Raw genomic sequence first — 23,058 nt, 5'->3', positions numbered from 1 at the left:
TTGTAAAACAGGTAAGAAGATTGATGTGACTTTAGGACTTCTCAGACAGTTAAGATTTCACAGCAAAAATTAAAGGTATGAAGCCTCGGGAGAACGTGACAGGAAACCGTGAAGAGAAAGAAAATTCAACCACGTGAATTGTTGAAGATTTATGCCTTAGGTACAATCATTCAAGATATCAGCCGTAATAGGGTCCTACATTGTGTGGATATTTGCATGCAGCTTTGATTTCAGATGCTGTTTTCTTCTTAATTCTGTCAAGTGCTTAACGTGAATTAGCTTGTTAGGCGGAAGAGTTCAGCCTCCACCAACACACTTTGGAAGAGCCTCCAAGCAGTAATAAGAGGTAAGAAATTGTGCTGGAAAAATCAAAAATAGAACACACACCATTAGGCAGGTGGGATTTAACTTCCGTATCTGCCCCCTCCAAATTCCTTCCATTGGAGGGAGCCAGTCAAGGTTTAAGAGCTGAAAACAGAATAAGATAAAGAAGAAGGAGGAATAGAGGAAACCGGCTTAAAATCAGAGATTGTCATTGGAATTTTGTTAGATGTCTTTACTCTTTATTCTGAAAGAGAGAGATAGAGATTGAGAGACACAAATGGAAACAGACACAGACAAAGGGAAAGGGGAAGAAGGAAATGGCATCTGACATTTTCTACCAAGTTACCTAGGCTTTTGGCAAAAGGCCTCACACTGAATGTACTGTGAAAGGGCAGTTTTGAGCAAGACATCCCAGATGGGACTCGAACCCACAATCCCTGGCTTAGGAGGCCAATGCCTTATCCATTAGGCCACTGGGACAAAATGCTCCCTCCTGGAATTGTACATTTCTTGGTGCTTCTAATCAGATCGGCGAGGGAAAAAAGAGAAGAGAACCGTTTAGCTCATGGAGGAGCGTTTCTTTCTTGTAATACTTTCAACAATGCAGTGGTTTTCTCTACCGTTGCTTCTGCTACAAAATTCAGTGGCAATGACTGCATAAGGAAATGAGAAAGACAGGTGAGGGCCACCCTGCCATCAAGACGGCATAGCAGAGGATGGTTTCGATCCATCGACCTCTGGGTTATGGGCCCAGCACGCTTCCGCTGCGCCACTCTGCTAACTCCCACCCTCTTTGTTTCTGAATGCCAATTCACTTGGATACAAGCAGCTCTTGGTGAACAACTTGCTAATGGTTTCACAGTCGTGGATAAAGAACTCTTTTGTAAAAACAGGTAAGAAGATTGATGTGACTTTAGGACTTCTCAGACAGTTAAGATTTCACAGCAAAAATTAAAGGTATGAAGCCTCGGGAGAACGTGACAGGAAACCGTGAAGAGAAAGAAAATTCAACCACGTGAATTGTTGAAGATTTATGCCTTAGGTACAATCATTCAAGATATCAGCCGTAATAGGGTCCTACATTGTGTGGATATTTGCATGCAGCTTTGATTTCAGATGCTGTTTTCTTCTTAATTCTGTCAAGTGCTTAACGTGAATTAGCTTGTTAGGCGGAAGAGTTCAGCCTCCACCAACACACTTTGGAAGAGCCTCCAAGCAGTAATAAGAGGTAAGAAATTGTGCTGGAAAAATCAAAAATAGAACACACACCATTAGGCAGGTGGGATTTAACTTCCGTATCTGCCCCCTCCAAATTCCTTCCATTGGAGGGAGCCAGTCAAGGTTTAAGAGCTGAAAACAGAATAAGATAAAGAAGAAGGAGGAATAGAGGAAACCGGCTTAAAATCAGAGATTGTCATTGGAATTTTGTTAGATGTCTTTACTCTTTATTCTGAAAGAGAGAGATAGAGATTGAGAGACACAAATGGAAACAGACACAGACAAAGGGAAAGGGGAAGAAGGAAATGGCATCTGACATTTTCTACCAAGTTACCTAGGCTTTTGGCAAAAGGCCTCACACTGAATGTACTGTGAAAGGGCAGTTTTGAGCAAGACATCCCAGATGGGACTCGAACCCACAATCCCTGGCTTAGGAGGCCAATGCCTTATCCATTAGGCCACTGGGACAAAATGCTCCCTCCTGGAATTGTACATTTCTTGGTGCTTCTAATCAGATCGGCGAGGGAAAAAAGAGAAGAGAACCGTTTAGCTCATGGAGGAGCGTTTCTTTCTTGTAATACTTTCAACAATGCAGTGGTTTTCTCTACCGTTGCTTCTGCTACAAAATTCAGTGGCAATGACTGCATAAGGAAATGAGAAAGACAGGTGAGGGCCACCCTGCCATCAAGACGGCATAGCAGAGGATGGTTTCGATCCATCGACCTCTGGGTTATGGGCCCAGCACGCTTCCGCTGCGCCACTCTGCTAACTCCCACCCTCTTTGTTTCTGAATGCCAATTCACTTGGATACAAGCAGCTCTTGGTGAACAACTTGCTAATGGTTTCACAGTCGTGGATAAAGAACTCTTTTGTAAAAACAGGTAAGAAGATTGATGTGACTTTAGGACTTCTCAGACAGTTAAGATTTCACAGCAAAAATTAAAGGTATGAAGCCTCGGGAGAACGTGACAGGAAACCGTGAAGAGAAAGAAAATTCAACCACGTGAATTGTTGAAGATTTATGCCTTAGGTACAATCATTCAAGATATCAGCCGTAATAGGGTCCTACATTGTGTGGATATTTGCATGCAGCTTTGATTTCAGATGCTGTTTTCTTCTTAATTCTGTCAAGTGCTTAACGTGAATTAGCTTGTTAGGCGGAAGAGTTCAGCCTCCACCAACACACTTTGGAAGAGCCTCCAAGCAGTAATAAGAGGTAAGAAATTGTGCTGGAAAAATCAAAAATAGAACACACACCATTAGGCAGGTGGGATTTAACTTCCGTATCTGCCCCCTCCAAATTCCTTCCATTGGAGGGAGCCAGTCAAGGTTTAAGAGCTGAAAACAGAATAAGATAAAGAAGAAGGAGGAATAGAGGAAACCGGCTTAAAATCAGAGATTGTCATTGGAATTTTGTTAGATGTCTTTACTCTTTATTCTGAAAGAGAGAGATAGAGATTGAGAGACACAAATGGAAACAGACACAGACAAAGGGAAAGGGGAAGAAGGAAATGGCATCTGACATTTTCTACCAAGTTACCTAGGCTTTTGGCAAAAGGCCTCACACTGAATGTACTGTGAAAGGGCAGTTTTGAGCAAGACATCCCAGATGGGACTCGAACCCACAATCCCTGGCTTAGGAGGCCAATGCCTTATCCATTAGGCCACTGGGACAAAATGCTCCCTCCTGGAATTGTACATTTCTTGGTGCTTCTAATCAGATCGGCGAGGGAAAAAAGAGAAGAGAACCGTTTAGCTCATGGAGGAGCGTTTCTTTCTTGTAATACTTTCAACAATGCAGTGGTTTTCTCTACCGTTGCTTCTGCTACAAAATTCAGTGGCAATGACTGCATAAGGAAATGAGAAAGACAGGTGAGGGCCACCCTGCCATCAAGACGGCATAGCAGAGGATGGTTTCGATCCATCGACCTCTGGGTTATGGGCCCAGCACGCTTCCGCTGCGCCACTCTGCTAACTCCCACCCTCTTTGTTTCTGAATGCCAATTCACTTGGATACAAGCAGCTCTTGGTGAACAACTTGCTAATGGTTTCACAGTCGTGGATAAAGAACTCTTTTGTAAAAACAGGTAAGAAGATTGATGTGACTTTAGGACTTCTCAGACAGTTAAGATTTCACAGCAAAAATTAAAGGTATGAAGCCTCGGGAGAACGTGACAGGAAACCGTGAAGAGAAAGAAAATTCAACCACGTGAATTGTTGAAGATTTATGCCTTAGGTACAATCATTCAAGATATCAGCCGTAATAGGGTCCTACATTGTGTGGATATTTGCATGCAGCTTTGATTTCAGATGCTGTTTTCTTCTTAATTCTGTCAAGTGCTTAACGTGAATTAGCTTGTTAGGCGGAAGAGTTCAGCCTCCACCAACACACTTTGGAAGAGCCTCCAAGCAGTAATAAGAGGTAAGAAATTGTGCTGGAAAAATCAAAAATAGAACACACACCATTAGGCAGGTGGGATTTAACTTCCGTATCTGCCCCCTCCAAATTCCTTCCATTGGAGGGAGCCAGTCAAGGTTTAAGAGCTGAAAACAGAATAAGATAAAGAAGAAGGAGGAATAGAGGAAACCGGCTTAAAATCAGAGATTGTCATTGGAATTTTGTTAGATGTCTTTACTCTTTATTCTGAAAGAGAGAGATAGAGATTGAGAGACACAAATGGAAACAGACACAGACAAAGGGAAAGGGGAAGAAGGAAATGGCATCTGACATTTTCTACCAAGTTACCTAGGCTTTTGGCAAAAGGCCTCACACTGAATGTACTGTGAAAGGGCAGTTTTGAGCAAGACATCCCAGATGGGACTCGAACCCACAATCCCTGGCTTAGGAGGCCAATGCCTTATCCATTAGGCCACTGGGACAAAATGCTCCCTCCTGGAATTGTACATTTCTTGGTGCTTCTAATCAGATCGGCGAGGGAAAAAAGAGAAGAGAACCGTTTAGCTCATGGAGGAGCGTTTCTTTCTTGTAATACTTTCAACAATGCAGTGGTTTTCTCTACCGTTGCTTCTGCTACAAAATTCAGTGGCAATGACTGCATAAGGAAATGAGAAAGACAGGTGAGGGCCACCCTGCCATCAAGACGGCATAGCAGAGGATGGTTTCGATCCATCGACCTCTGGGTTATGGGCCCAGCACGCTTCCGCTGCGCCACTCTGCTAACTCCCACCCTCTTTGTTTCTGAATGCCAATTCACTTGGATACAAGCAGCTCTTGGTGAACAACTTGCTAATGGTTTCACAGTCGTGGATAAAGAACTCTTTTGTAAAAACAGGTAAGAAGATTGATGTGACTTTAGGACTTCTCAGACAGTTAAGATTTCACAGCAAAAATTAAAGGTATGAAGCCTCGGGAGAACGTGACAGGAAACCGTGAAGAGAAAGAAAATTCAACCACGTGAATTGTTGAAGATTTATGCCTTAGGTACAATCATTCAAGATATCAGCCGTAATAGGGTCCTACATTGTGTGGATATTTGCATGCAGCTTTGATTTCAGATGCTGTTTTCTTCTTAATTCTGTCAAGTGCTTAACGTGAATTAGCTTGTTAGGCGGAAGAGTTCAGCCTCCACCAACACACTTTGGAAGAGCCTCCAAGCAGTAATAAGAGGTAAGAAATTGTGCTGGAAAAATCAAAAATAGAACACACACCATTAGGCAGGTGGGATTTAACTTCCGTATCTGCCCCCTCCAAATTCCTTCCATTGGAGGGAGCCAGTCAAGGTTTAAGAGCTGAAAACAGAATAAGATAAAGAAGAAGGAGGAATAGAGGAAACCGGCTTAAAATCAGAGATTGTCATTGGAATTTTGTTAGATGTCTTTACTCTTTATTCTGAAAGAGAGAGATAGAGATTGAGAGACACAAATGGAAACAGACACAGACAAAGGGAAAGGGGAAGAAGGAAATGGCATCTGACATTTTCTACCAAGTTACCTAGGCTTTTGGCAAAAGGCCTCACACTGAATGTACTGTGAAAGGGCAGTTTTGAGCAAGACATCCCAGATGGGACTCGAACCCACAATCCCTGGCTTAGGAGGCCAATGCCTTATCCATTAGGCCACTGGGACAAAATGCTCCCTCCTGGAATTGTACATTTCTTGGTGCTTCTAATCAGATCGGCGAGGGAAAAAAGAGAAGAGAACCGTTTAGCTCATGGAGGAGCGTTTCTTTCTTGTAATACTTTCAACAATGCAGTGGTTTTCTCTACCGTTGCTTCTGCTACAAAATTCAGTGGCAATGACTGCATAAGGAAATGAGAAAGACAGGTGAGGGCCACCCTGCCATCAAGACGGCATAGCAGAGGATGGTTTCGATCCATCGACCTCTGGGTTATGGGCCCAGCACGCTTCCGCTGCGCCACTCTGCTAACTCCCACCCTCTTTGTTTCTGAATGCCAATTCACTTGGATACAAGCAGCTCTTGGTGAACAACTTGCTAATGGTTTCACAGTCGTGGATAAAGAACTCTTTTGTAAAAACAGGTAAGAAGATTGATGTGACTTTAGGACTTCTCAGACAGTTAAGATTTCACAGCAAAAATTAAAGGTATGAAGCCTCGGGAGAACGTGACAGGAAACCGTGAAGAGAAAGAAAATTCAACCACGTGAATTGTTGAAGATTTATGCCTTAGGTACAATCATTCAAGATATCAGCCGTAATAGGGTCCTACATTGTGTGGATATTTGCATGCAGCTTTGATTTCAGATGCTGTTTTCTTCTTAATTCTGTCAAGTGCTTAACGTGAATTAGCTTGTTAGGCGGAAGAGTTCAGCCTCCACCAACACACTTTGGAAGAGCCTCCAAGCAGTAATAAGAGGTAAGAAATTGTGCTGGAAAAATCAAAAATAGAACACACACCATTAGGCAGGTGGGATTTAACTTCCGTATCTGCCCCCTCCAAATTCCTTCCATTGGAGGGAGCCAGTCAAGGTTTAAGAGCTGAAAACAGAATAAGATAAAGAAGAAGGAGGAATAGAGGAAACCGGCTTAAAATCAGAGATTGTCATTGGAATTTTGTTAGATGTCTTTACTCTTTATTCTGAAAGAGAGAGATAGAGATTGAGAGACACAAATGGAAACAGACACAGACAAAGGGAAAGGGGAAGAAGGAAATGGCATCTGACATTTTCTACCAAGTTACCTAGGCTTTTGGCAAAAGGCCTCACACTGAATGTACTGTGAAAGGGCAGTTTTGAGCAAGACATCCCAGATGGGACTCGAACCCACAATCCCTGGCTTAGGAGGCCAATGCCTTATCCATTAGGCCACTGGGACAAAATGCTCCCTCCTGGAATTGTACATTTCTTGGTGCTTCTAATCAGATCGGCGAGGCAAAAAAGAGAAGAGAACCGTTTAGCTCATGGAGGAGCGTTTCTTTCTTGTAATACTTTCAACAATGCAGTGGTTTTCTCTACCGTTGCTTCTGCTACAAAATTCAGTGGCAATGACTGCATAAGGAAATGAGAAAGACAGGTGAGGGCCACCCTGCCATCAAGACGGCATAGCAGAGGATGGTTTCGATCCATCGACCTCTGGGTTATGGGCCCAGCACGCTTCCGCTGCGCCACTCTGCTAACTCCCACCCTCTTTGTTTCTGAATGCCAATTCACTTGGATACAAGCAGCTCTTGGTGAACAACTTGCTAATGGTTTCACAGTCGTGGATAAAGAACTCTTTTGTAAAAACAGGTAAGAAGATTGATGTGACTTTAGGACTTCTCAGACAGTTAAGATTTCACAGCAAAAATTAAAGGTATGAAGCCTCGGGAGAACGTGACAGGAAACCGTGAAGAGAAAGAAAATTCAACCACGTGAATTGTTGAAGATTTATGCCTTAGGTACAATCATTCAAGATATCAGCCGTAATAGGGTCCTACATTGTGTGGATATTTGCATGCAGCTTTGATTTCAGATGCTGTTTTCTTCTTAATTCTGTCAAGTGCTTAACGTGAATTAGCTTGTTAGGCGGAAGAGTTCAGCCTCCACCAACACACTTTGGAAGAGCCTCCAAGCAGTAATAAGAGGTAAGAAATTGTGCTGGAAAAATCAAAAATAGAACACACACCATTAGGCAGGTGGGATTTAACTTCCGTATCTGCCCCCTCCAAATTCCTTCCATTGGAGGGAGCCAGTCAAGGTTTAAGAGCTGAAAACAGAATAAGATAAAGAAGAAGGAGGAATAGAGGAAACCGGCTTAAAATCAGAGATTGTCATTGGAATTTTGTTAGATGTCTTTACTCTTTATTCTGAAAGAGAGAGATAGAGATTGAGAGACACAAATGGAAACAGACACAGACAAAGGGAAAGGGGAAGAAGGAAATGGCATCTGACATTTTCTACCAAGTTACCTAGGCTTTTGGCAAAAGGCCTCACACTGAATGTACTGTGAAAGGGCAGTTTTGAGCAAGACATCCCAGATGGGACTCGAACCCACAATCCCTGGCTTAGGAGGCCAATGCCTTATCCATTAGGCCACTGGGACAAAATGCTCCCTCCTGGAATTGTACATTTCTTGGTGCTTCTAATCAGATCGGCGAGGGAAAAAGGAAGAGAACCGTTTAGCTCATGGAGGAGCGTTTCTTTCTTGTAATACTTTCAACAATGCAGTGGTTTTCTCTACCGTTGCTTCTGCTACAAAATTCAGTGGCAATGACTGCATAAGGAAATGAGAAAGACAGGTGAGGGCCACCCTGCCATCAAGACGGCATAGCAGAGGATGGTTTCGATCCATCGACCTCTGGGTTATGGGCCCAGCACGCTTCCGCTGCGCCACTCTGCTAACTCCCACCCTCTTTGTTTCTGAATGCCAATTCACTTGGATACAAGCAGCTCTTGGTGAACAACTTGCTAATGGTTTCACAGTCGTGGATAAAGAACTCTTTTGTAAAAACAGGTAAGAAGATTGATGTGACTTTAGGACTTCTCAGACAGTTAAGATTTCACAGCAAAAATTAAAGGTATGAAGCCTCGGGAGAACGTGACAGGAAACCGTGAAGAGAAAGAAAATTCAACCACGTGAATTGTTGAAGATTTATGCCTTAGGTACAATCATTCAAGATATCAGCCGTAATAGGGTCCTACATTGTGTGGATATTTGCATGCAGCTTTGATTTCAGATGCTGTTTTCTTCTTAATTCTGTCAAGTGCTTAACGTGAATTAGCTTGTTAGGCGGAAGAGTTCAGCCTCCACCAACACACTTTGGAAGAGCCTCCAAGCAGTAATAAGAGGTAAGAAATTGTGCTGGAAAAATCAAAAATAGAACACACACCATTAGGCAGGTGGGATTTAACTTCCGTATCTGCCCCCTCCAAATTCCTTCCATTGGAGGGAGCCAGTCAAGGTTTAAGAGCTGAAAACAGAATAAGATAAAGAAGAAGGAGGAATAGAGGAAACCGGCTTAAAATCAGAGATTGTCATTGGAATTTTGTTAGATGTCTTTACTCTTTATTCTGAAAGAGAGAGATAGAGATTGAGAGACACAAATGGAAACAGACACAGACAAAGGGAAAGGGGAAGAAGGAAATGGCATCTGACATTTTCTACCAAGTTACCTAGGCTTTTGGCAAAAGGCCTCACACTGAATGTACTGTGAAAGGGCAGTTTTGAGCAAGACATCCCAGATGGGACTCGAACCCACAATCCCTGGCTTAGGAGGCCAATGCCTTATCCATTAGGCCACTGGGACAAAATGCTCCCTCCTGGAATTGTACATTTCTTGGTGCTTCTAATCAGATCGGCGAGGGAAAAAAGAGAAGAGAACCGTTTAGCTCATGGAGGAGCGTTTCTTTCTTGTAATACTTTCAACAATGCAGTGGTTTTCTCTACCGTTGCTTCTGCTACAAAATTCAGTGGCAATGACTGCATAAGGAAATGAGAAAGACAGGTGAGGGCCACCCTGCCATCAAGACGGCATAGCAGAGGATGGTTTCGATCCATCGACCTCTGGGTTATGGGCCCAGCACGCTTCCGCTGCGCCACTCTGCTAACTCCCACCCTCTTTGTTTCTGAATGCCAATTCACTTGGATACAAGCAGCTCTTGGTGAACAACTTGCTAATGGTTTCACAGTCGTGGATAAAGAACTCTTTTGTAAAAACAGGTAAGAAGATTGATGTGACTTTAGGACTTCTCAGACAGTTAAGATTTCACAGCAAAAATTAAAGGTATGAAGCCTCGGGAGAACGTGACAGGAAACCGTGAAGAGAAAGAAAATTCAACCACGTGAATTGTTGAAGATTTATGCCTTAGGTACAATCATTCAAGATATCAGCCGTAATAGGGTCCTACATTGTGTGGATATTTGCATGCAGCTTTGATTTCAGATGCTGTTTTCTTCTTAATTCTGTCAAGTGCTTAACGTGAATTAGCTTGTTAGGCGGAAGAGTTCAGCCTCCACCAACACACTTTGGAAGAGCCTCCAAGCAGTAATAAGAGGTAAGAAATTGTGCTGGAAAAATCAAAAATAGAACACACACCATTAGGCAGGTGGGATTTAACTTCCGTATCTGCCCCCTCCAAATTCCTTCCATTGGAGGGAGCCAGTCAAGGTTTAAGAGCTGAAAACAGAATAAGATAAAGAAGAAGGAGGAATAGAGGAAACCGGCTTAAAATCAGAGATTGTCATTGGAATTTTGTTAGATGTCTTTACTCTTTATTCTGAAAGAGAGAGATAGAGATTGAGAGACACAAATGGAAACAGACACAGACAAAGGGAAAGGGGAAGAAGGAAATGGCATCTGACATTTTCTACCAAGTTACCTAGGCTTTTGGCAAAAGGCCTCACACTGAATGTACTGTGAAAGGGCAGTTTTGAGCAAGACATCCCAGATGGGACTCGAACCCACAATCCCTGGCTTAGGAGGCCAATGCCTTATCCATTAGGCCACTGGGACAAAATGCTCCCTCCTGGAATTGTACATTTCTTGGTGCTTCTAATCAGATCGGCGAGGGAAAAAAGAGAAGAGAACCGTTTAGCTCATGGAGGAGCGTTTCTTTCTTGTAATACTTTCAACAATGCAGTGGTTTTCTCTACCGTTGCTTCTGCTACAAAATTCAGTGGCAATGACTGCATAAGGAAATGAGAAAGACAGGTGAGGGCCACCCTGCCATCAAGACGGCATAGCAGAGGATGGTTTCGATCCATCGACCTCTGGGTTATGGGCCCAGCACGCTTCCGCTGCGCCACTCTGCTAACTCCCACCCTCTTTGTTTCTGAATGCCAATTCACTTGGATACAAGCAGCTCTTGGTGAACAACTTGCTAATGGTTTCACAGTCGTGGATAAAGAACTCTTTTGTAAAAACAGGTAAGAAGATTGATGTGACTTTAGGACTTCTCAGACAGTTAAGATTTCACAGCAAAAATTAAAGGTATGAAGCCTCGGGAGAACGTGACAGGAAACCGTGAAGAGAAAGAAAATTCAACCACGTGAATTGTTGAAGATTTATGCCTTAGGTACAATCATTCAAGATATCAGCCGTAATAGGGTCCTACATTGTGTGGATATTTGCATGCAGCTTTGATTTCAGATGCTGTTTTCTTCTTAATTCTGTCAAGTGCTTAACGTGAATTAGCTTGTTAGGCGGAAGAGTTCAGCCTCCACCAACACACTTTGGAAGAGCCTCCAAGCAGTAATAAGAGGTAAGAAATTGTGCTGGAAAAATCAAAAATAGAACACACACCATTAGGCAGGTGGGATTTAACTTCCGTATCTGCCCCCTCCAAATTCCTTCCATTGGAGGGAGCCAGTCAAGGTTTAAGAGCTGAAAACAGAATAAGATAAAGAAGAAGGAGGAATAGAGGAAACCGGCTTAAAATCAGAGATTGTCATTGGAATTTTGTTAGATGTCTTTACTCTTTATTCTGAAAGAGAGAGATAGAGATTGAGAGACACAAATGGAAACAGACACAGACAAAGGGAAAGGGGAAGAAGGAAATGGCATCTGACATTTTCTACCAAGTTACCTAGGCTTTTGGCAAAAGGCCTCACACTGAATGTACTGTGAAAGGGCAGTTTTGAGCAAGACATCCCAGATGGGACTCGAACCCACAATCCCTGGCTTAGGAGGCCAATGCCTTATCCATTAGGCCACTGGGACAAAATGCTCCCTCCTGGAATTGTACATTTCTTGGTGCTTCTAATCAGATCGGCGAGGGAAAAAAGAGAAGAGAACCGTTTAGCTCATGGAGGAGCGTTTCTTTCTTGTAATACTTTCAACAATGCAGTGGTTTTCTCTACCGTTGCTTCTGCTACAAAATTCAGTGGCAATGACTGCATAAGGAAATGAGAAAGACAGGTGAGGGCCACCCTGCCATCAAGACGGCATAGCAGAGGATGGTTTCGATCCATCGACCTCTGGGTTATGGGCCCAGCACGCTTCCGCTGCGCCACTCTGCTAACTCCCACCCTCTTTGTTTCTGAATGCCAATTCACTTGGATACAAGCAGCTCTTGGTGAACAACTTGCTAATGGTTTCACAGTCGTGGATAAAGAACTCTTTTGTAAAAACAGGTAAGAAGATTGATGTGACTTTAGGACTTCTCAGACAGTTAAGATTTCACAGCAAAAATTAAAGGTATGAAGCCTCGGGAGAACGTGACAGGAAACCGTGAAGAGAAAGAAAATTCAACCACGTGAATTGTTGAAGATTTATGCCTTAGGTACAATCATTCAAGATATCAGCCGTAATAGGGTCCTACATTGTGTGGATATTTGCATGCAGCTTTGATTTCAGATGCTGTTTTCTTCTTAATTCTGTCAAGTGCTTAACGTGAATTAGCTTGTTAGGCGGAAGAGTTCAGCCTCCACCAACACACTTTGGAAGAGCCTCCAAGCAGTAATAAGAGGTAAGAAATTGTGCTGGAAAAATCAAAAATAGAACACACACCATTAGGCAGGTGGGATTTAACTTCCGTATCTGCCCCCTCCAAATTCCTTCCATTGGAGGGAGCCAGTCAAGGTTTAAGAGCTGAAAACAGAATAAGATAAAGAAGAAGGAGGAATAGAGGAAACCGGCTTAAAATCAGAGATTGTCATTGGAATTTTGTTAGATGTCTTTACTCTTTATTCTGAAAGAGAGAGATAGAGATTGAGAGACACAAATGGAAACAGACACAGACAAAGGGAAAGGGGAAGAAGGAAATGGCATCTGACATTTTCTACCAAGTTACCTAGGCTTTTGGCAAAAGGCCTCACACTGAATGTACTGTGAAAGGGCAGTTTTGAGCAAGACATCCCAGATGGGACTCGAACCCACAATCCCTGGCTTAGGAGGCCAATGCCTTATCCATTAGGCCACTGGGACAAAATGCTCCCTCCTGGAATTGTACATTTCTTGGTGCTTCTAATCAGATCGGCGAGGGAAAAAAGAGAAGAGAACCGTTTAGCTCATGGAGGAGCGTTTCTTTCTTGTAATACTTTCAACAATGCAGTGGTTTTCTCTACCGTTGCTTCTGCTACAAAATTCAGTGGCAATGACTGCATAAGGAAATGAGAAAGACAGGTGAGGGCCACCCTGCCATCAAGACGGCATAGCAGAGGATGGTTTCGATCCATCGACCTCTGGGTTATGGGCCCAGCACGCTTCCGCTGCGCCACTCTGCTAACTCCCACCCTCTTTGTTTCTGAATGCCAATTCACTTGGATACAAGCAGCTCTTGGTGAACAACTTGCTAATGGTTTCACAGTCGTGGATAAAGAACTCTTTTGTAAAAACAGGTAAGAAGATTGATGTGACTTTAGGACTTCTCAGACAGTTAAGATTTCACAGCAAAAATTAAAGGTATGAAGCCTCGGGAGAACGTGACAGGAAACCGTGAAGAGAAAGAAAATTCAACCACGTGAATTGTTGAAGATTTATGCCTTAGGTACAATCATTCAAGATATCAGCCGTAATAGGGTCCTACATTGTGTGGATATTTGCATGCAGCTTTGATTTCAGATGCTGTTTTCTTCTTAATTCTGTCAAGTGCTTAACGTGAATTAGCTTGTTAGGCGGAAGAGTTCAGCCTCCACCAAGACACTTTGGAAGAGCCTCCAAGCAGTAATAAGAGGTAAGAAATTGTGCTGGAAAAATCAAAAATAGAACACACACCATTAGGCAGGTGGGATTTAACTTCCGTATCTGCCCCCTCCAAATTCCTTCCATTGGAGGGAGCCAGTCAAGGTTTAAGAGCTGAAAACAGAATAAGATAAAGAAGAAGGAGGAATAGAGGAAACCGGCTTAAAATCAGAGATTGTCATTGGAATTTTGTTAGATGTCTTTACTCTTTATTCTGAAAGAGAGAGATAGAGATTGAGAGACACAAATGGAAACAGACACAGACAAAGGGAAAGGGGAAGAAGGAAATGGCATCTGACATTTTCTACCAAGTTACCTAGGCTTTTGGCAAAAGGCCTCACACTGAATGTACTGTGAAAGGGCAGTTTTGAGCAAGACATCCCAGATGGGACTCGAACCCACAATCCCTGGCTTAGGAGGCCAATGCCTTATCCATTAGGCCACTGGGACAAAATGCTCCCTCCTGGAATTGTACATTTCTTGGTGCTTCTAATCAGATCGGCGAGGGAAAAAAGAGAAGAGAACCGTTTAGCTCATGGAGGAGCGTTTCTTTCTTGTAATACTTTCAACAATGCAGTGGTTTTCTCTACCGTTGCTTCTGCTACAAAATTCAGTGGCAATGACTGCATAAGGAAATGAGAAAGACAGGTGAGGGCCACCCTGCCATCAAGACGGCATAGCAGAGGATGGTTTCGATCCATCGACCTCTGGGTTATGGGCCCAGCACGCTTCCGCTGCCCACTCTGCTAACTCCCACCCTCTTTGTTTCTGAATGCCAATTCACTTGGATACAAGCAGCTCTTGGTGAACAACTTGCTAATGGTTTCACAGTCGTGGATAAAGAACTCTTTTGTAAAAACAGGTAAGAAGATTGATGTGACTTTAGGACTTCTCAGACAGTTAAGATTTCACAGCAAAAATTAAAGGTATGAAGCCTCGGGAGAACGTGACAGGAAACCGTGAAGAGAAAGAAAATTCAACCACGTGAATTGTTGAAGATTTATGCCTTAGGTACAATCATTCAAGATATCAGCCGTAATAGGGTCCTACATTGTGTGGATATTTGCATGCAGCTTTGATTTCAGATGCTGTTTTCTTCTTAATTCTGTCAAGTGCTTAACGTGAATTAGCTTGTTAGGCGGAAGAGTTCAGCCTCCACCAACACACTTTGGAAGAGCCTCCAAGCAGTAATAAGAGGTAAGAAATTGTGCTGGAAAAATCAAAAATAGAACACACACCATTAGGCAGGTGGGATTTAACTTCCGTATCTGCCCCCTCCAAATTCCTTCCATTGGAGGGAGCCAGTCAAGGTTTAAGAGCTGAAAACAGAATAAGATAAAGAAGAAGGAGGAATAGAGGAAACCGGCTTAAAATCAGAGATTGTCATTGGAATTTTGTTAGATGTCTTTACTCTTTATTCTGAAAGAGAGAGATAGAGATTGAGAGACACAAATGGAAACAGACACAGACAAAGGGAAAGGGGAAGAAGGAAATGGCATCTGACATTTTCTACCAAGTTACCTAGGCTTTTGGCAAAAGGCCTCACACTGAATGTACTGTGAAAGGGCAGTTTTGAGCAAGACATCCCAGATGGGACTCGAACCCACAATCCCTGGCTTAGGAGGCCAATGCCTTATCCATTAGGCCACTGGGACAAAATGCTCCCTCCTGGAATTGTACATTTCTTGGTGCTTCTAATCAGATCGGCGAGGGAAAAAAGAGAAGAGAACCGTTTAGCTCATGGAGGAGCGTTTCTTTCTTGTAATACTTTCAACAATGCAGTGGTTTTCTCTACCGTTGCTTCTGCTACAAAATTCAGTGGCAATGACTGCATAAGGAAATGAGAAAGACAGGTGAGGGCCACCCTGCCATCAAGACGGCATAGCAGAGGATGGTTTCGATCCATCGACCTCTGGGTTATGGGCCCAGCACGCTTCCGCTGCGCCACTCTGCTAACTCCCACCCTCTTTGTTTCTGAATGCCAATTCACTTGGATACAAGCAGCTCTTGGTGAACAACTTGCTAATGGTTTCACAGTCGTGGATAAAGAACTCTTTTGTAAAAACAGGTAAGAAGATTGATGTGACTTTAGGACTTCTCAGACAGTTAAGATTTCACAGCAAAAATTAAAGGTATGAAGCCTCGGGAGAACGTGACAGGAAACCGTGAAGAGAAAGAAAATTCAACCACGTGAATTGTTGAAGATTTATGCCTTAGGTACAATCATTCAAGATATCAGCCGTAATAGGGTCCTACATTGTGTGGATATTTGCATGCAGCTTTGATTTCAGATGCTGTTTTCTTCTTAATTCTGTCAAGTGCTTAACGTGAATTAGCTTGTTAGGCGGAAGAGTTCAGCCTCCACCAACACACTTTGGAAGAGCCTCCAAGCAGTAATAAGAGGTAAGAAATTGTGCTGGAAAAATCAAAAATAGAACACACACCATTAGGCAGGTGGGATTTAACTTCCGTATCTGCCCCCTCCAAATTCCTTCCATTGGAGGGAGCCAGTCAAGGTTTAAGAGCTGAAAACAGAATAAGATAAAGAAGAAGGAGGAATAGAGGAAACCGGCTTAAAATCAGAGATTGTCATTGGAATTTTGTTAGATGTCTTTACTCTTTATTCTGAAAGAGAGAGATAGAGATTGAGAGACACAAATGGAAACAGACACAGACAAAGGGAAAGGGGAAGAAGGAAATGGCATCTGACATTTTCTACCAAGTTACCTAGGCTTTTGGCAAAAGGCCTCACACTGAATGTACTGTGAAAGGGCAGTTTTGAGCAAGACATCCCAGATGGGACTCGAACCCACAATCCCTGGCTTAGGAGGCCAATGCCTTATCCATTAGGCCACTGGGACAAAATGCTCCCTCCTGGAATTGTACATTTCTTGGTGCTTCTAATCAGATCGGCGAGGGAAAAAAGAGAAGAGAACCGTTTAGCTCATGGAGGAGCGTTTCTTTCTTGTAATACTTTCAACAATGCAGTGGTTTTCTCTACCGTTGCTTCTGCTACAAAATTCAGTGGCAATGACTGCATAAGGAAATGAGAAAGACAGGTGAGGGCCACCCTGCCATCAAGACGGCATAGCAGAGGATGGTTTCGATCCATCGACCTCTGGGTTATGGGCCCAGCACGCTTCCGCTGCGCCACTCTGCTAACTCCCACCCTCTTTGTTTCTGAATGCCAATTCACTTGGATACAAGCAGCTCTTGGTGAACAACTTGCTAATGGTTTCACAGTCGTGGATAAAGAACTCTTTTGTAAAAACAGGTAAGAAGATTGATGTGACTTTAGGACTTCTCAGACAGTTAAGATTTCACAGCAAAAATTAAAGGTATGAAGCCTCGGGAGAACGTGACAGGAAACCGTGAAGAGAAAGAAAATTCAACCACGTGAATTGTTGAAGATTTATGCCTTAGGTACAATCATTCAAGATATCAGCCGTAATAGGGTCCTACATTGTGTGGATATTTGCATGCAGCTTTGATTTCAGATGCTGTTTTCTTCTTAATTCTGTCAAGTGCTTAACGTGAATTAGCTTGTTAGGCGGAAGAGTTCAGCCTCCACCAACACACTTTGGAAGAGCCTCCAAGCAGTAATAAGAGGTAAGAAATTGTGCTGGAAAAATCAAAAATAGAACACACACCATTAGGCAGGTGGGATTTAACTTCCGTATCTGCCCCCTCCAAATTCCTTCCATTGGAGGGAGCCAGTCAAGGTTTAAGAGCTGAAAACAGAATAAGATAAAGAAGAAGGAGGAATAGAGGAAACCGGCTTAAAATCAGAGATTGTCATTGGAATTTTGTTAGATGTCTTTACTCTTTATTCTGAAAGAGAGAGATAGAGATTGAGAGACACAAATGGAAACAGACACAGACAAAGGGAAAGGGGAAGAAGGAAATGGCATCTGACATTTTCTACCAAGTTACCTAGGCTTTTGGCAAAAGGCCTCACACTGAATGTACTGTGAAAGGGCAGTTTTGAGCAAGACATCCCAGATGGGACTCGAACCCACAATCCCTGGCTTAGGAGGCCAATGCCTTATCCATTAGGCCACTGGGACAAAATGCTCCCTCCTGGAATTGTACATTTCTTGGTGCTTCTAATCAGATCGGCGAGGGAAAAAAGAGAAGAGAACCGTTTAGCTCATGGAGGAGCGTTTCTTTCTTGTAATACTTTCAACAATGCAGTGGTTTTCTCTACCGTTGCTTCTGCTACAAAATTCAGTGGCAATGACTGCATAAGGAAATGAGAAAGACAGGTGAGGGCCACCCTGCCATCAAGACGGCATAGCAGAGGATGGTTTCGATCCATCGACCTCTGGGTTATGGGCCCAGCACGCTTCCGCTGCGCCACTCTGCTAACTCCCACCCTCTTTGTTTCTGAATGCCAATTCACTTGGATACAAGCAGCTCTTGGTGAACAACTTGCTAATGGTTTCACAGTCGTGGATAAAGAACTCTTTTGTAAAAACAGGTAAGAAGATTGATGTGACTTTAGGACTTCTCAGACAGTTAAGATTTCACAGCAAAAATTAAAGGTATGAAGCCTCGGGAGAACGTGACAGGAAACCGTGAAGAGAAAGAAAATTCAACCACGTGAATTGTTGAAGATTTATGCCTTAGGTACAATCATTCAAGATATCAGCCGTAATAGGGTCCTACATTGTGTGGATATTTGCATGCAGCTTTGATTTCAGATGCTGTTTTCTTCTTAATTCTGTCAAGTGCTTAACGTGAATTAGCTTGTTAGGCGGAAGAGTTCAGCCTCCACCAACACACTTTGGAAGAGCCTCCAAGCAGTAATAAGAGGTAAGAAATTGTGCTGGAAAAATCAAAAATAGAACACACACCATTAGGCAGGTGGGATTTAACTTCCGTATCTGCCCCCTCCAAATTCCTTCCATTGGAGGGAGCCAGTCAAGGTTTAAGAGCTGAAAACAGAATAAGATAAAGAAGAAGGAGGAATAGAGGAAACCGGCTTAAAATCAGAGATTGTCATTGGAATTTTGTTAGATGTCTTTACTCTTTATTCTGAAAGAGAGAGATAGAGATTGAGAGACACAAATGGAAACAGACACAGACAAAGGGAAAGGGGAAGAAGGAAATGGCATCTGACATTTTCTACCAAGTTACCTAGGCTTTTGGCAAAAGGCCTCACACTGAATGTACTGTGAAAGGGCAGTTTTGAGCAAGACATCCCAGATGGGACTCGAACCCACAATCCCTGGCTTAGGAGGCCAATGCCTTATCCATTAGGCCACTGGGACAAAATGCTCCCTCCTGGAATTGTACATTTCTTGGTGCTTCTAATCAGATCGGCGAGGGAAAAAAGAGAAGAGAACCGTTTAGCTCATGGAGGAGCGTTTCTTTCTTGTAATACTTTCAACAATGCAGTGGTTTTCTCTACCGTTGCTTCTGCTACAAAATTCAGTGGCAATGACTGCATAAGGAAATGAGAAAGACAGGTGAGGGCCACCCTGCCATCAAGACGGCATAGCAGAGGATGGTTTCGATCCATCGACCTCTGGGTTATGGGCCCAGCACGCTTCCGCTGCGCCACTCTGCTAACTCCCACCCTCTTTGTTTCTGAATGCCAATTCACTTGGATACAAGCAGCTCTTGGTGAACAACTTGCTAATGGTTTCACAGTCGTGGATAAAGAACTCTTTTGTAAAAACAGGTAAGAAGATTGATGTGACTTTAGGACTTCTCAGACAGTTAAGATTTCACAGCAAAAATTAAAGGTATGAAGCCTCGGGAGAACGTGACAGGAAACCGTGAAGAGAAAGAAAATTCAACCACGTGAATTGTTGAAGATTTATGCCTTAGGTACAATCATTCAAGATATCAGCCGTAATAGGGTCCTACATTGTGTGGATATTTGCATGCAGCTTTGATTTCAGATGCTGTTTTCTTCTTAATTCTGTCAAGTGCTTAACGTGAATTAGCTTGTTAGGCGGAAGAGTTCAGCCTCCACCAACACACTTTGGAAGAGCCTCCAAGCAGTAATAAGAGGTAAGAAATTGTGCTGGAAAAATCAAAAATAGAACACACACCATTAGGCAGGTGGGATTTAACTTCCGTATCTGCCCCCTCCAAATTCCTTCCATTGGAGGGAGCCAGTCAAGGTTTAAGAGCTGAAAACAGAATAAGATAAAGAAGAAGGAGGAATAGAGGAAACCGGCTTAAAATCAGAGATTGTCATTGGAATTTTGTTAGATGTCTTTACTCTTTATTCTGAAAGAGAGAGATAGAGATTGAGAGACACAAATGGAAACAGACACAGACAAAGGGAAAGGGGAAGAAGGAAATGGCATCTGACATTTTCTACCAAGTTACCTAGGCTTTTGGCAAAAGGCCTCACACTGAATGTACTGTGAAAGGGCAGTTTTGAGCAAGACATCCCAGATGGGACTCGAACCCACAATCCCTGGCTTAGGAGGCCAATGCCTTATCCATTAGGCCACTGGGACAAAATGCTCCCTCCTGGAATTGTACATTTCTTGGTGCTTCTAATCAGATCGGCGAGGGAAAAAAGAGAAGAGAACCGTTTAGCTCATGGAGGAGCGTTTCTTTCTTGTAATACTTTCAACAATGCAGTGGTTTTCTCTACCGTTGCTTCTGCTACAAAATTCAGTGGCAATGACTGCATAAGGAAATGAGAAAGACAGGTGAGGGCCACCCTGCCATCAAGACGGCATAGCAGAGGATGGTTTCGATCCATCGACCTCTGGGTTATGGGCCCAGCACGCTTCCGCTGCGCCACTCTGCTAACTCCCACCCTCTTTGTTTCTGAATGCCAATTCACTTGGATACAAGCAGCTCTTGGTGAACAACTTGCTAATGGTTTCACAGTCGTGGATAAAGAACTCTTTTGTAAAAACAGGTAAGAAGATTGATGTGACTTTAGGACTTCTCAGACAGTTAAGATTTCACAGCAAAAATTAAAGGTATGAAGCCTCGGGAGAACGTGACAGGAAACCGTGAAGAGAAAGAAAATTCAACCACGTGAATTGTTGAAGATTTATGCCTTAGGTACAATCATTCAAGATATCAGCCGTAATAGGGTCCTACATTGTGTGGATATTTGCATGCAGCTTTGATTTCAGATGCTGTTTTCTTCTTAATTCTGTCAAGTGCTTAACGTGAATTAGCTTGTTAGGCGGAAGAGTTCAGCCTCCACCAACACACTTTGGAAGAGCCTCCAAGCAGTAATAAGAGGTAAGAAATTGTGCTGGAAAAATCAAAAATAGAACACACACCATTAGGCAGGTGGGATTTAACTTCCGTATCTGCCCCCTCCAAATTCCTTCCATTGGAGGGAGCCAGTCAAGGTTTAAGAGCTGAAAACAGAATAAGATAAAGAAGAAGGAGGAATAGAGGAAACCGGCTTAAAATCAGAGATTGTCATTGGAATTTTGTTAGATGTCTTTACTCTTTATTCTGAAAGAGAGAGATAGAGATTGAGAGACACAAATGGAAACAGACACAGACAAAGGGAAAGGGGAAGAAGGAAATGGCATCTGACATTTTCTACCAAGTTACCTAGGCTTTTGGCAAAAGGCCTCACACTGAATGTACTGTGAAAGGGCAGTTTTGAGCAAGACATCCCAGATGGGACTCGAACCCACAATCCCTGGCTTAGGAGGCCAATGCCTTATCCATTAGGCCACTGGGACAAAATGCTCCCTCCTGGAATTGTACATTTCTTGGTGCTTCTAATCAGATCGGCGAGGGAAAAAAGAGAAGAGAACCGTTTAGCTCATGGAGGAGCGTTTCTTTCTTGTAATACTTTCAACAATGCAGTGGTTTTCTCTACCGTTGCTTCTGCTACAAAATTCAGTGGCAATGACTGCATAAGGAAATGAGAAAGACAGGTGAGGGCCACCCTGCCATCAAGACGGCATAGCAGAGGATGGTTTCGATCCATCGACCTCTGGGTTATGGGCCCAGCACGCTTCCGCTGCGCCACTCTGCTAACTCCCACCCTCTTTGTTTCTGAATGCCAATTCACTTGGATACAAGCAGCTCTTGGTGAACAACTTGCTAATGGTTTCACAGTCGTGGATAAAGAACTCTTTTGTAAAAACAGGTAAGAAGATTGATGTGACTTTAGGACTTCTCAGACAGTTAAGATTTCACAGCAAAAATTAAAGGTATGAAGCCTCGGGAGAACGTGACAGGAAACCGTGAAGAGAAAGAAAATTCAACCACGTGAATTGTTGAAGATTTATGCCTTAGGTACAATCATTCAAGATATCAGCCGTAATAGGGTCCTACATTGTGTGGATATTTGCATGCAGCTTTGATTTCAGATGCTGTTTTCTTCTTAATTCTGTCAAGTGCTTAACGTGAATTAGCTTGTTAGGCGGAAGAGTTCAGCCTCCACCAACACACTTTGGAAGAGCCTCCAAGCAGTAATAAGAGGTAAGAAATTGTGCTGGAAAAATCAAAAATAGAACACACACCATTAGGCAGGTGGGATTTAACTTCCGTATCTGCCCCCTCCAAATTCCTTCCATTGGAGGGAGCCAGTCAAGGTTTAAGAGCTGAAAACAGAATAAGATAAAGAAGAAGGAGGAATAGAGGAAACCGGCTTAAAATCAGAGATTGTCATTGGAATTTTGTTAGATGTCTTTACTCTTTATTCTGAAAGAGAGAGATAGAGATTGAGAGACACAAATGGAAACAGACACAGACAAAGGGAAAGGGGAAGAAGGAAATGGCATCTGACATTTTCTACCAAGTTACCTAGGCTTTTGGCAAAAGGCCTCACACTGAATGTACTGTGAAAGGGCAGTTTTGAGCAAGACATCCCAGATGGGACTCGAACCCACAATCCCTGGCTTAGGAGGCCAATGCCTTATCCATTAGGCCACTGGGACAAAATGCTCCCTCCTGGAATTGTACATTTCTTGGTGCTTCTAATCAGATCGGCGAGGGAAAAAAGAGAAGAGAACCGTTTAGCTCATGGAGGAGCGTTTCTTTCTTGTAATACTTTCAACAATGCAGTGGTTTTCTCTACCGTTGCTTCTGCTACAAAATTCAGTGGCAATGACTGCATAAGGAAATGAGAAAGACAGGTGAGGGCCACCCTGCCATCAAGACGGCATAGCAGAGGATGGTTTCGATCCATCGACCTCTGGGTTATGGGCCCAGCACGCTTCCGCTGCGCCACTCTGCTAACTCCCACCCTCTTTGTTTCTGAATGCCAATTCACTTGGATACAAGCAGCTCTTGGTGAACAACTTGCTAATGGTTTCACAGTCGTGGATAAAGAACTCTTTTGTAAAAACAGGTAAGAAGATTGATGTGACTTTAGGACTTCTCAGACAGTTAAGATTTCACAGCAAAAATTAAAGGTATGAAGCCTCGGGAGAACGTGACAGGAAACCGTGAAGAGAAAGAAAATTCAACCACGTGAATTGTTGAAG

The 23,058-nt window shown here is 43.1% G+C and overlaps 37 non-coding genes across 37 annotated transcripts; all 37 read right to left on the bottom strand.

The window, feature by feature from the left end:
- Positions 1 to 731: 731 nt before the first annotated feature.
- Positions 732 to 804, bottom strand: trnar-ccu. The gene has a single exon. It is a non-coding gene; the product is annotated as a tRNA-Arg (tRNA).
- Positions 805 to 1,031: 227 nt separating this feature from the next.
- Positions 1,032 to 1,103, bottom strand: trnam-cau. The gene has a single exon. It is a non-coding gene; the product is annotated as a tRNA-Met (tRNA).
- An 834-nt stretch (positions 1,104 to 1,937) lies between these two features.
- trnar-ccu lies at positions 1,938 to 2,010 on the bottom strand. Its single transcript has one exon. It is a non-coding gene; the product is annotated as a tRNA-Arg (tRNA).
- Positions 2,011 to 2,237: 227 nt separating this feature from the next.
- Positions 2,238 to 2,309, bottom strand: trnam-cau. Its single transcript has one exon. It is a non-coding gene; the product is annotated as a tRNA-Met (tRNA).
- Positions 2,310 to 3,143: 834 nt separating this feature from the next.
- Positions 3,144 to 3,216, bottom strand: trnar-ccu. Its single transcript has one exon. It is a non-coding gene; the product is annotated as a tRNA-Arg (tRNA).
- Positions 3,217 to 3,443: 227 nt separating this feature from the next.
- On the bottom strand, positions 3,444 to 3,515 carry trnam-cau. Its single transcript has one exon. It is a non-coding gene; the product is annotated as a tRNA-Met (tRNA).
- An 834-nt stretch (positions 3,516 to 4,349) lies between these two features.
- On the bottom strand, positions 4,350 to 4,422 carry trnar-ccu. Its single transcript has one exon. It is a non-coding gene; the product is annotated as a tRNA-Arg (tRNA).
- Positions 4,423 to 4,649: 227 nt separating this feature from the next.
- trnam-cau lies at positions 4,650 to 4,721 on the bottom strand. Its single transcript has one exon. It is a non-coding gene; the product is annotated as a tRNA-Met (tRNA).
- An 834-nt stretch (positions 4,722 to 5,555) lies between these two features.
- trnar-ccu lies at positions 5,556 to 5,628 on the bottom strand. Its single transcript has one exon. It is a non-coding gene; the product is annotated as a tRNA-Arg (tRNA).
- A 227-nt stretch (positions 5,629 to 5,855) lies between these two features.
- Positions 5,856 to 5,927, bottom strand: trnam-cau. The gene has a single exon. It is a non-coding gene; the product is annotated as a tRNA-Met (tRNA).
- Positions 5,928 to 6,761: 834 nt separating this feature from the next.
- Positions 6,762 to 6,834, bottom strand: trnar-ccu. Its single transcript has one exon. It is a non-coding gene; the product is annotated as a tRNA-Arg (tRNA).
- Positions 6,835 to 7,061: 227 nt separating this feature from the next.
- On the bottom strand, positions 7,062 to 7,133 carry trnam-cau. The gene has a single exon. It is a non-coding gene; the product is annotated as a tRNA-Met (tRNA).
- Positions 7,134 to 7,967: 834 nt separating this feature from the next.
- On the bottom strand, positions 7,968 to 8,040 carry trnar-ccu. The gene has a single exon. It is a non-coding gene; the product is annotated as a tRNA-Arg (tRNA).
- Positions 8,041 to 8,265: 225 nt separating this feature from the next.
- trnam-cau lies at positions 8,266 to 8,337 on the bottom strand. Its single transcript has one exon. It is a non-coding gene; the product is annotated as a tRNA-Met (tRNA).
- An 834-nt stretch (positions 8,338 to 9,171) lies between these two features.
- Positions 9,172 to 9,244, bottom strand: trnar-ccu. The gene has a single exon. It is a non-coding gene; the product is annotated as a tRNA-Arg (tRNA).
- A 227-nt stretch (positions 9,245 to 9,471) lies between these two features.
- Positions 9,472 to 9,543, bottom strand: trnam-cau. Its single transcript has one exon. It is a non-coding gene; the product is annotated as a tRNA-Met (tRNA).
- Positions 9,544 to 10,377: 834 nt separating this feature from the next.
- Positions 10,378 to 10,450, bottom strand: trnar-ccu. The gene has a single exon. It is a non-coding gene; the product is annotated as a tRNA-Arg (tRNA).
- Positions 10,451 to 10,677: 227 nt separating this feature from the next.
- trnam-cau lies at positions 10,678 to 10,749 on the bottom strand. The gene has a single exon. It is a non-coding gene; the product is annotated as a tRNA-Met (tRNA).
- An 834-nt stretch (positions 10,750 to 11,583) lies between these two features.
- Positions 11,584 to 11,656, bottom strand: trnar-ccu. Its single transcript has one exon. It is a non-coding gene; the product is annotated as a tRNA-Arg (tRNA).
- Positions 11,657 to 11,883: 227 nt separating this feature from the next.
- On the bottom strand, positions 11,884 to 11,955 carry trnam-cau. Its single transcript has one exon. It is a non-coding gene; the product is annotated as a tRNA-Met (tRNA).
- Positions 11,956 to 12,789: 834 nt separating this feature from the next.
- trnar-ccu lies at positions 12,790 to 12,862 on the bottom strand. Its single transcript has one exon. It is a non-coding gene; the product is annotated as a tRNA-Arg (tRNA).
- Positions 12,863 to 13,089: 227 nt separating this feature from the next.
- Positions 13,090 to 13,161, bottom strand: trnam-cau. Its single transcript has one exon. It is a non-coding gene; the product is annotated as a tRNA-Met (tRNA).
- An 834-nt stretch (positions 13,162 to 13,995) lies between these two features.
- trnar-ccu lies at positions 13,996 to 14,068 on the bottom strand. Its single transcript has one exon. It is a non-coding gene; the product is annotated as a tRNA-Arg (tRNA).
- Positions 14,069 to 15,200: 1,132 nt separating this feature from the next.
- On the bottom strand, positions 15,201 to 15,273 carry trnar-ccu. Its single transcript has one exon. It is a non-coding gene; the product is annotated as a tRNA-Arg (tRNA).
- Positions 15,274 to 15,500: 227 nt separating this feature from the next.
- On the bottom strand, positions 15,501 to 15,572 carry trnam-cau. Its single transcript has one exon. It is a non-coding gene; the product is annotated as a tRNA-Met (tRNA).
- An 834-nt stretch (positions 15,573 to 16,406) lies between these two features.
- trnar-ccu lies at positions 16,407 to 16,479 on the bottom strand. Its single transcript has one exon. It is a non-coding gene; the product is annotated as a tRNA-Arg (tRNA).
- Positions 16,480 to 16,706: 227 nt separating this feature from the next.
- On the bottom strand, positions 16,707 to 16,778 carry trnam-cau. The gene has a single exon. It is a non-coding gene; the product is annotated as a tRNA-Met (tRNA).
- Positions 16,779 to 17,612: 834 nt separating this feature from the next.
- Positions 17,613 to 17,685, bottom strand: trnar-ccu. The gene has a single exon. It is a non-coding gene; the product is annotated as a tRNA-Arg (tRNA).
- A 227-nt stretch (positions 17,686 to 17,912) lies between these two features.
- On the bottom strand, positions 17,913 to 17,984 carry trnam-cau. The gene has a single exon. It is a non-coding gene; the product is annotated as a tRNA-Met (tRNA).
- An 834-nt stretch (positions 17,985 to 18,818) lies between these two features.
- trnar-ccu lies at positions 18,819 to 18,891 on the bottom strand. Its single transcript has one exon. It is a non-coding gene; the product is annotated as a tRNA-Arg (tRNA).
- Positions 18,892 to 19,118: 227 nt separating this feature from the next.
- On the bottom strand, positions 19,119 to 19,190 carry trnam-cau. The gene has a single exon. It is a non-coding gene; the product is annotated as a tRNA-Met (tRNA).
- Positions 19,191 to 20,024: 834 nt separating this feature from the next.
- On the bottom strand, positions 20,025 to 20,097 carry trnar-ccu. The gene has a single exon. It is a non-coding gene; the product is annotated as a tRNA-Arg (tRNA).
- A 227-nt stretch (positions 20,098 to 20,324) lies between these two features.
- trnam-cau lies at positions 20,325 to 20,396 on the bottom strand. Its single transcript has one exon. It is a non-coding gene; the product is annotated as a tRNA-Met (tRNA).
- An 834-nt stretch (positions 20,397 to 21,230) lies between these two features.
- trnar-ccu lies at positions 21,231 to 21,303 on the bottom strand. The gene has a single exon. It is a non-coding gene; the product is annotated as a tRNA-Arg (tRNA).
- A 227-nt stretch (positions 21,304 to 21,530) lies between these two features.
- trnam-cau lies at positions 21,531 to 21,602 on the bottom strand. The gene has a single exon. It is a non-coding gene; the product is annotated as a tRNA-Met (tRNA).
- Positions 21,603 to 22,436: 834 nt separating this feature from the next.
- On the bottom strand, positions 22,437 to 22,509 carry trnar-ccu. Its single transcript has one exon. It is a non-coding gene; the product is annotated as a tRNA-Arg (tRNA).
- A 227-nt stretch (positions 22,510 to 22,736) lies between these two features.
- On the bottom strand, positions 22,737 to 22,808 carry trnam-cau. Its single transcript has one exon. It is a non-coding gene; the product is annotated as a tRNA-Met (tRNA).
- Between the last annotated feature and the right edge of the window lie 250 nt (positions 22,809 to 23,058).

This window comes from Polypterus senegalus, unplaced genomic scaffold (assembly GCF_016835505.1).
Source record: "Polypterus senegalus isolate Bchr_013 unplaced genomic scaffold, ASM1683550v1 scaffold_2925, whole genome shotgun sequence".
Taxonomy (NCBI): domain Eukaryota; kingdom Metazoa; phylum Chordata; class Cladistia; order Polypteriformes; family Polypteridae; genus Polypterus; species Polypterus senegalus.
The sequence above is the reverse complement of the archived record's forward strand: the minus strand, read 5'-3'. Positions and strand labels throughout refer to the sequence as shown.